This window comes from Myodes glareolus, chromosome 7, assembly GCF_982192425.1.
Source record: "Myodes glareolus chromosome 7, mMyoGla1.1, whole genome shotgun sequence".
In the NCBI taxonomy this organism is placed as follows: domain Eukaryota; kingdom Metazoa; phylum Chordata; class Mammalia; order Rodentia; family Cricetidae; genus Myodes; species Myodes glareolus.
Genome location: NC_142032.1, coordinates 51,540,890 through 51,550,423, shown reverse-complemented (window position 1 = coordinate 51,550,423; position 9,534 = coordinate 51,540,890). Strand labels below are relative to the sequence as shown.

Below are 9,534 nucleotides of genomic sequence, written 5' to 3'. Positions count from 1 at the left end.
AAGACTGCTAGTTCGTTCCTGGCTGCTCAACCCCAAAATAATCACATAAAAACTATCTTAGTTAAATCACTGCTTGGTCTATTAGCTCTAGCTTCTTATTGACTAACTCTTACATCTTAATTTAACCCATTTCCATTATTTTATATTTTATTGTGAGACTCATGGCCTATTGACAAGGTTCCAGCTCATTTGTTCCTGTCTCCTACTCCACCTTCTTTCCCCCAGCATTCATTTTAGTTTTCCTCGCCTGCCTCTATTTCACGCTGCACAGGCCCAAGACAGTCCTTTATTAACCAGTGGTATTCACAGCATACAGAGGGGGCATCCCATATCAAGTCTGCATTACCTGTTGCACCATCTCTTATTTCAGACCTTAACCTCTGCGTATCAGTTTTTGAATAATAGTTTGCCTGACTGCTTTGGATAATGTTGATTGTGTGTCCCTTCTGGGTCAGACTCACCACCACCTTGCCCATTGTCCTATTAAATTCTCTCACATCTAAACACGTTAATTGCCCCAAGCCAAATATCACATCATGCCTGTCTCTCCCATGTTTCTCTCTTCAACATCACAGAATGCTTTAACTCCCCAGGAGCACATTTTGTGAGCACACTGGATTTCACAGACTGCAATAATACCTTAACCCCCAGTACTACCACCCAGCCCTTATGGTCAAGCATTCGCAATGCTTTACTTCTCTGTGGCATTCAAGTTTACCACTGTGGTCTGGAACTTGTGTCCTGGTGTTTCTTTTCCCAAACTAGGAGTGATACCTGGTAAAGAACCCTTGCCAATTCCCATTACAGATTTTATCATGGCATGGCATGACAAATGAGTGGTTCAGGTCATATCCTTTCTGACAGTCCTGGTTATAACTGCTGGCATCATCAGCGGAGCAGTGGGACTGAATACCTCCCCAATAATTTACCCTCAGTTTTCATCTAAGTTCATGCAGGATCTTCAACAGGTGGCTCAGACTGTTCTTACCCTCCAGGACCAAATAGACCCATTGGCTGCTGTAGTGCTACAAAATCAGCAAGAATTAGATTCACAAACAGCAGAGAGAGGTGATCTTTGTCTCTTCCTCAGGGAGGAATATTGCTTCTATGGTAGCCAGTCATGTATAGTAAAAGACAAGATCCGACAATTCCAGATGACCCTCCAAAAACATAAGAAGCAGCTTGATGTCTCTGGTCAGTGGATCATTGACAAATGATGCAAAGATAGTTAGATCCTATTTTTCTTAACCCCACTTCTCCTATTTTTCTTAACCCTACTAGTCTCACCCTGCCTCATAAACTTCTTGTTTACATTTCTTCAACAACAGATCCAAAGGATTTCTTTTAACCAGACTTTAAATCATTTGCTATTACCTGCCCCTTGCTCTTGAGACAGAGGCCTGTAATCACCTATCCCCATTCTACCCTGACTGAAAAGATCAAGCTTGCCCCACATGAAGGCTCCTATCAACAGGAAGTAGTCTACTGATAACATCAGACCTCTTTTCCTTCTCCTGACCCCTGATTGTTTATCAATAGTAAACAAAAATGGGGGGTAATATAAGCTGCTGGAGACAAGAAGGGTTAGATCCCACCCCTAGACTTCTTTAAAGGCCATCTTAGCCCCTTGAGATAGGAGAGCGGCCAGGCCCCACACTACAGAACAGCAACAACGAAAATAGCCCAAGATCAAGCCATAAAACCCTCTAATCCCATGCTTCCCTGGACATCTCTGCTCCCCAAGATAGCCTTATAAAGCCTGCCTCCTGCTCAGTTCTTTGCTGCTTCTCAACTAAACAGAGGCAGCCATCTTTTTCTGTCTCTCCCAATAAATCTCTCATGTGAGGTTTGTTGTGTGGCGGGATTTAGTGGTATTCCTTGGCTCCTGACTGCCAGGGTACCTTTCTCTTCAGAGTTGTAACTTCTCTACTGGGGCAACCTCCTCTCTCTGAGCTGTAACACTTCCATTGGGTAAACCTTTCCCCTCAGAAGCTCCAACACTTACAGGTAGCTATAAAAAGAGCTAGTCTGGTACCACCCACCCTCCTCTGCTTCTGTATTGACTAGTTGTGGCACACCTCAAAGACAGCTTTTGTTATTGCTGTCTTCCATTTGCTGAGATGTCCTCCCTAGAACTGGGTAGATATAGGTGCCATGCTTTAGAATCTCCAAACTGTGAGCTAAATAGATTTTTCTTCCTCATAACTAGGCTGTGTCATGTATTTTGTTACAGTGATGAACAACTGACTAATATATGCAGTGTCTGCTTTGCAAAGGCCCATATTTCTTGTAATCAAAGGTGATGTCATCTTTACAATATTTACCCAAGTTTTGCCATGAAAAAAGCATTTAACACATAAAATAAATGTTCAATACACAGTTATTAAATAAATAAGTGATTGCAGATCACATTTCTAGAATTTGTTCTTCTAACCCACAAACTCTCACATACTCATGCATATATGTATACTAAGGTTGACTTATAGATGCCCATACCACAAGATTATAAATGTCTTGGGAAGACCTGTTAGTTAAAAGCCATATTAGATTCCTATTTATTTAATTGACTATGATTTATCAAACTGAATCAAATCACAAGATTCAAGGTGCAAACACTGAGTTATTTCCTCATTTCTAAGGAAAGGGAGATCCCGGGTTATAAAATCCCAGAAGAAAGTGGCCTTCACTGGGTTCCAATGAGAGATACTCTTTAGAATCTTTAGATTTGCTTAATTACATGGTGGATTTTTCTTAATTTTTCTTCGAATGGCTTCTATATGTTTTCGGGTCTCCGTATGAGTAATTGTCAGGACCTGTTTCCCTGGAAAACACAGACACAAGAGGGAACATTGAGTGACAGAAAGATGACCATGCTCCGAGGGATTAGGCATTGTGTGACTCTACCTGCTTCTGATCAGGTAAGAGAAACAGAAAGATCCACTTTAAATGACACTCACCGGTGGGTGTTACCAGTCCCGACTACAGACTTGGACAGAAGGACAACAGCAGTAAAGATGAGATATAGTAGCCCACCTCCAAGCAGTCCTGTGATCTGGAAGCAGAATAAACAGAGAGGACATGAAAACAAGTTTGGACACAACAAATTTGATTTTGAACCTGTCTCTATTGCTTTGGGAAGTCCTCCGTTATCTCTCAGTCACATTAGGGAAAATGTCGGTCTGAGTCTTTAAGAGGATCCAGTGTGGGTGTTGAAAAGAAGTTATCATTTTACCTCTGGATTATTAATGGTCTTCAAAGGAAGAGGAGCTATTGCTCAGGCAAATACTTTGGTAGTTTGCTCAGGTAGAGAGGTGTGGTGTGGAGTCAATGTGACAGAGAAAGTGCTCTGTGTAGAGAGTGAATAGTGTTTGTGCTGTGTACAAGAACACAGAGAAAGGCTGGAGAGATGACTCAGAGGTTAAGGGCACTGGCTGCTCTTCCAGAGATCCTGAGTTCAATTCCTATCGACTACATGGTGGCTCTCAGCTGTCTGTAATGAGACCTGGTGCCCTCTTCTGGCCTGCAGGCATACGTGCAGGAAGAACACTGTAAACATAATAAATATCTTTTTAAAAAAGAACACAGAGAAAGTGAGATAATGGAGAAATGAGGCATGAGCATCTTGGGGGAAGATGAGTGGGTAGAAAAAGCCTCCTGTGGGAGGGGAGATTTCCAACTACTGGTAAGGAACACATCTGCAGTGACAAATAGTTTTCTGGTCGTGATGTGAACCTCTACTGTTGTTCTGAGCCTCCAGATGAAGCCAGGTTCGGAGACAATCTGCTTACCCGGGCCAGTGACATTGTGAAGTGGCTAGGACGAGGAAGGGAGGCTTCCCTCTGGCTGGTGAAAAAGATCCAATGAAGTTGAAGAGTCCAGGAATAAGAAAATAAAAATGTATATTCTAAAAATAAAAATGTAGAAATAAAAAATATAAAGTTATAAGTCTAGGAAAATGAGAACAGACTCTCAGCAGATCAAGGATCAATCATTCACAGTGAGTTATTTTCTCAGATGCTTGGGAAGCCTCCATCAGTTTAGGTCATTTCAGTTTACAACTGGCTGTTTTATTTACAAGGCCAGAGCTTCTCCCCGCAAATTGAGAATAGTGTCCTGGCCATCCCTGATAAATGACAGATGTGAATTGAGTTGACCTTTAGGAGATAGAGATATGTGACATCTGGGTTAGACACTGTCTCCGTTATGGAAAACTAGTGCCACCAAAAGGGAGGCATGGGACTCTAGTATATACCTGGAGGTACCAGGAGACAGTGGACAAATACAATGGTTAAATTAATGAGCTCTGATAATGGAGGTTGTAAAGTATGGCAGTCAGTATCTGAGTTTTTCCTTGAGATAGTGTGCAAAGCTTTCTGATATCTCCTAAGTTCTCAGCCTAAAAACCAATTAATTCTAATTTATTAACCTTCTAGTATTACTAGCAGTCCCTTTTCTGACTATTGCTAAAGATATCTGTTTGTTTTGCAATTAGTGATTTTCGCTGTAATCTACTCTAAAACATATTTCATGATAGGTGCCTAGTTACCCATTGACGTTAGAACTCATTCCCCTCCTCAGGGTTTCTGTTGACTGACCCACGGGTCTGGGCAAGATCGTAAAAATTCCTTTGTTCAGACCTAATGCTTGGTGCCCTAACTATAAAAGATGGGTTCAGAAACCAGCCGTTGGCCACAGCCTAACAAACACCATCTCTGGCTGTGGTCTCAGCTAGCTGATAAGCTTCTGTGTCCCATGGTGCTTTTTTAAATTTTTTATTTTTATGTTTGCTTCTGATTTTCCTAGGATCTGGTTTCTGGAATAAAGTTTGCTTCTGGTCTATTAGACTTGGTGGTGTTCTCATCTTTGCACGACCTCCCTGGACCCAACAAAGTGATTCCTAAGTTGAGCTAACTCTGCAGAGGAGGGAACCAAGAAGATGTAAGCCTGATACTAGGCAGGTCTGAAGCCAATGGAAGTACACTTTGAAGCCACAGGAACCCCTGAAGATATGTCAGATCCCTCGGAGACAGATGGCATGACCAGACATCAACAATGCCTTGCTAGATAGGGAACTAGAAGAAAATTAAGAGAGAGCAGACTTCAAGAGCAATAATGAAAGATTTCCAAGCTGTTCACGAGGCATATTCAAGCACTGGACGTCCATTGCTAGACTGGAAATGCACCTGGGCTAGAACTCAGTAAGATCTAAAGGCACCTTGTTACTATCTCAAGGTAAAGATGAACTAATGGCGGAGGTTAACAAAGCTCTAAGGCAATCTGATAATAATTGATGCTGTTCAGTTATTCCTTCCTGGCCCAAAGTAACAAAGCTGAAAGGTAAACCGATTACAATGAGTAATAATTGTTCTGTCTTAACACAGTTCCGGGTTCTAGGCTACACTGTGAAACTTTTAGCTGACTACAAGTTAAAAACAAAACAGTAGTGTCATTTATTTCTTCTTTGGTTGACCTGAAAAGATGGAGTGTCACTTATGTGTCCAAGGCACATGCCTGGAAGGAGTGAAGAGATTCCAAAGAGAGACACTCTATTTAACTACAAATCTCACGTAAAACTGAAAGATGAGCTTGGTGGTGGGGGCTGCAGCTCTTGGATCTCTTTATTTGTTCTTCTCAGTGTAGCCATGTTGAACAAATCTTTCTCTACATTTCACGATTTTCTCTTTGATTGCCACCTTGAAGACAGTAGTCCAGCTTAACCTGTTAGGGATAACTGGGTCCAGGCTCATACCTTAAAACTCTGATGATGTCACCTGAGAGGCAGTCAAATTTGCACATCTTTAAATATAAAGACCAAAGGCCCATGCAACTGCTTCTGTTTTCTAGGTGTGTCTGCTGTGTACTTTATTAGGCATGTAATGTCTTTGTTCTTTCCATACCCTTCGTATCAGCAGCTACCAAGATCGTCAGCTTGCCTTCCTGCCTTGGTTTCTTTTCTTTCTAATGTCAGTACATTTCTCTCAAGTCTCCAAAGCTCTCATCTGAATCTGTTTTAAAATCGTGCGTGTGTGTGTGTGTGTGTGTGTGTGTGTGTGTGTGTGTGTAGAGGAGTGGTGAGTGTGGTGTGTGAGTATATTTCAGTGTGGCAGGGCAGACTTTAGGAAAGGAGTGGGGAACGGTGACTGTGTCACACAAGAGGGACGGGAATGAGGGAGAGGCTGTGTGGTTGGCTGTGCAGATGGAAGGATTGCAATTATAGGAGACACAAAGAGTTCAATGACAGGCACGACTTCTAGAGCAAGACCCGCCTCCCCTTGAGCCATCAGTGTTTCTCCTTTCCTATACCCCAGACCATAATGTAGCTCTGTGGGACAGAGAGATATCCACTCTTCAAAGAAATCATTGTCTCCCATGGGAATCTTACCTCTGCATAGTATCTGAATTTTCATTCAAGTTTTGAAATCAGATGTATGCATTTACTCTTCCTAAGACCAGCAAACTGGACTGAATCCCTCCCAAGAGCAGTCATCCCACCGAGACTTCCCCTTATAAAGCAAAAGACTTACAGAAGGCCTCCTGAAGTCGGCACCCACTGACCTCCTGCTTGGTTCTCTTATGTCCTTGAAAGTTTAGAATAAAGGAAGATTCTCTTAAAGAAGTTGAGCTGAGTAGAAATCAGCCCCTCAGTTGTAGAACACAGAACTAAAAGACGTAGTAATTGCTGATGCTACTCAGCCAAGGGAAGCCTTTATATAGTGTGCCAAAGGTAAACAGAACAACTTGCAGAGTTGCATGGGGAGAATTTCCTTTATTGGCTCATCTCAAGTTTCTTTTGGCCCTGAGGTTCAGTTGTGTTTTTCTCTAACAGAAGCGTTTAAAGGAAACGACTGCAGTTCAGTTTCACTCTTCTCTGTTTAGATCAGATCTGCTTGCCTCATTGCTTTTGCTTACTTGGGAAGTTTTCCGCCTCCCCTGAGTTAGCTCAGTGGGTAAAAATACTCCCAGCTAGTCCTGCCAACTTGAATTTGGTCCCTGGAATCTTCAGGACTGAAGGAGATAACAGACTCTCAAAAATGGTCTTTGGACATTTACACAAGCACCATGGCAAAAGCTTCCCTGTTGTGGGAATTCCTTTCTGTCAATAGTTTTTGGGTACCAGCCTTAGGGTGAGGCTTCTGTGTGTGGATGTGATCTCACATAAGGGAGAGGACAGGTCTCTCTAGTTCTCTTGTGTAGTGGTTGGAGATCTGAATGCAGCTTCCAGTGCCCCCAGGGCATAGGACCAAGGTGGCTCTCTACCTTATTGTTATTCATGAGTGTTCTCCAACAAATACTTGATATCCCTTTATTTCAGGCTCTTGTGGACTAACCACCACTTACATGCCCCTATGCATACAAAGTAAATAAAGTGTATGTGGGCACACACAGAGAGAAAATACATGAATAAACATTATTTTTGGAAAGCTTATTAATTTATTCAACTAATTGATTAACTAATTGTGTGTACAAGCATTTGCCCGACTGTGTGTATGCAGTATTCTTGCAGGCTAGAAGAAGGCATTGGGTCCTCCTGGGACTGGAGTTACAGGCTGTTGTGAGTTGCCGTATGGTTGCTGGGAATCAAACCCAAGTCCCCTGGAAGAGCAGTAAGTGCTCTTAACCACCAAGCCATCTCTCCATTCCCAGTTTCTACTTTTGACTCAGAAGGATAAATCTACAACATTGATAGAAATTAAAGCTTTAGAACTCTTGTAATTTTGTTGGATAGTGCTAGTTATTACAGCAATTCTTATGATCAAGCATATATACAATAAAATTAATAACCATTTAGTCAAGGCCAATAGATCTAAGGCCAGCATTCCAAATGGCAAGATTGTCCAAACAGCATGTTAAATGGGCAAAAGTCTGAAATATAAATGATAGGAACCAACAATATACACATTTTTATCCAAATATCTCAGTCTTGGTATACATCTGTGATAAAGGCAAAATTCTCCACTTAAGTACAGGAAGATGGAATAGTATCAACTAAGTCACATATTTAAGCTAAAATGTCAGAAGATGACAGGCAACAATTTATGGGTTCAGATAGTCTTGTATTTTTCCCAGGGCTCCAACAAATACTGTAGAGTACCACATAAGTTCTTACATAGCCACCATGTGCATGCACTAGACATTTTTTAAGAGTTGAGTGACTGAATAATTGCCTTTCCCAGTGTCCTCATGACTTTCCATTTCCTGTAGCATAATTAGATGTTATACTACCAAAATGTATCGCTGTATTTTACAAGAAAGTGCATTATGTATCAGCAATTATACCAATAGAAAAACGAGCCTATTTCAATAATGACAAGATACATGTTTATGTTATAGGAATCAAGGACAAGAAATCATGCAAAATATACATTATTACAGGCCCTTTTTTCTTATCTTCTCACTTCATCCTGCATCATTTGCTTTTTACCTTTAGTCAGTGAAACAGAGGAATGAGTGTTTGAACTCTATTATTGATTCCGGAGAGTATGTACAGGTTAATATTTTAAGTTTGCCTAACCAAAGGTCAGTTTAGTGCTCACATCTAGGTGGTTCTGGATGCAGAGGGCATGTGCTGGCATTCTGCTAGCTGTCTTTTTCTTCTTTTATTCCATTCAGGCTCCCAAACCCAAGGGTTAACTCTACCTAGATTGATGCTCTAGTCTCTGAAAACACCCTTGCAGATTCTCCTGGAGAAATACCTAACCATCTCCTAGCTAATTCTAAATCCTGTCAAACTAAAACAAAGATCAACCATCCCAGATGAAGTCCTAGTTACTGTTCTGTTGCTGTGAAGAGACACCACCATCAAGGGAGATCTTATAAAAGCAATCTGGGGGCTGGTGCAGTTTGGGAGGGTCAGTCCGTGATCATCATGGTGGGAAGCAGACAGGCTTCCTGTGCTGTATCTGTAGGTGAGAGCTTTACATCCTGATCAGGAGGCAGCAGGCAGTAGAGAGAGAGAGAGAAAGGGAGGGAGAGAGGGGGAGAGAAGGGAAGAGAGAGAGGAGAGAGAAAGAGACAGAGGCAGAGAAAGAGACTGAACTTGGTGTGAGTTTTCGAAACCTGAAAGTTTAGCCCTAGTGTACACACTTCCTCTAACAAGGCCACACCTACTTCAGCAAGACCTGTAATTTTAGTCATTCTCAATCAATTCTACTGCTGGGGACCTAGCATTCAAACATATAAGCCTATAGGGGCCATTTTCATTCAAACCACTATATATAGTCATTGATGATCTTTGTTAACAATATTTAAATTCTTGCCTATAGATGCAGAAGTTAAGATGCAGTCATTTCATTTGGAAATTATTTTTCACACTTTTATGAACAAAAACATAGCAGCCTTAGCATTCTGGGAGATTTCTTATTTGAAGCCACTGTACACTCATGATATCTTCAACGTGGGTAGAACTGTTAGGGTGGCTCAAGTCCCTTGCCAAGATGGAGCCACTTAAGTCACCGATGTGAATGACCTCTGTATGAGCCAGCTCCTTCTGGAAGAAGGAAATGGCACATTCTGTGTGTCTCAGGAATCTGATTC

The 9,534-nt window shown here is 41.7% G+C and overlaps 1 long non-coding RNA gene across 1 annotated transcript; it reads right to left on the bottom strand.

Annotated features, from left to right (window-relative positions):
• Positions 1 to 2,527: 2,527 nt before the first annotated feature.
• LOC125415758 (uncharacterized) lies at positions 2,528 to 6,703 on the bottom strand. The gene is made up of 4 exons (XR_007236680.3): positions 6,525 to 6,703; positions 3,789 to 3,904; positions 2,958 to 3,052; positions 2,528 to 2,821 (listed from the first exon to the last, which is right to left on the bottom strand). It is a non-coding gene; the product is annotated as an uncharacterized LOC125415758 (long non-coding RNA).
• Between the last annotated feature and the right edge of the window lie 2,831 nt (positions 6,704 to 9,534).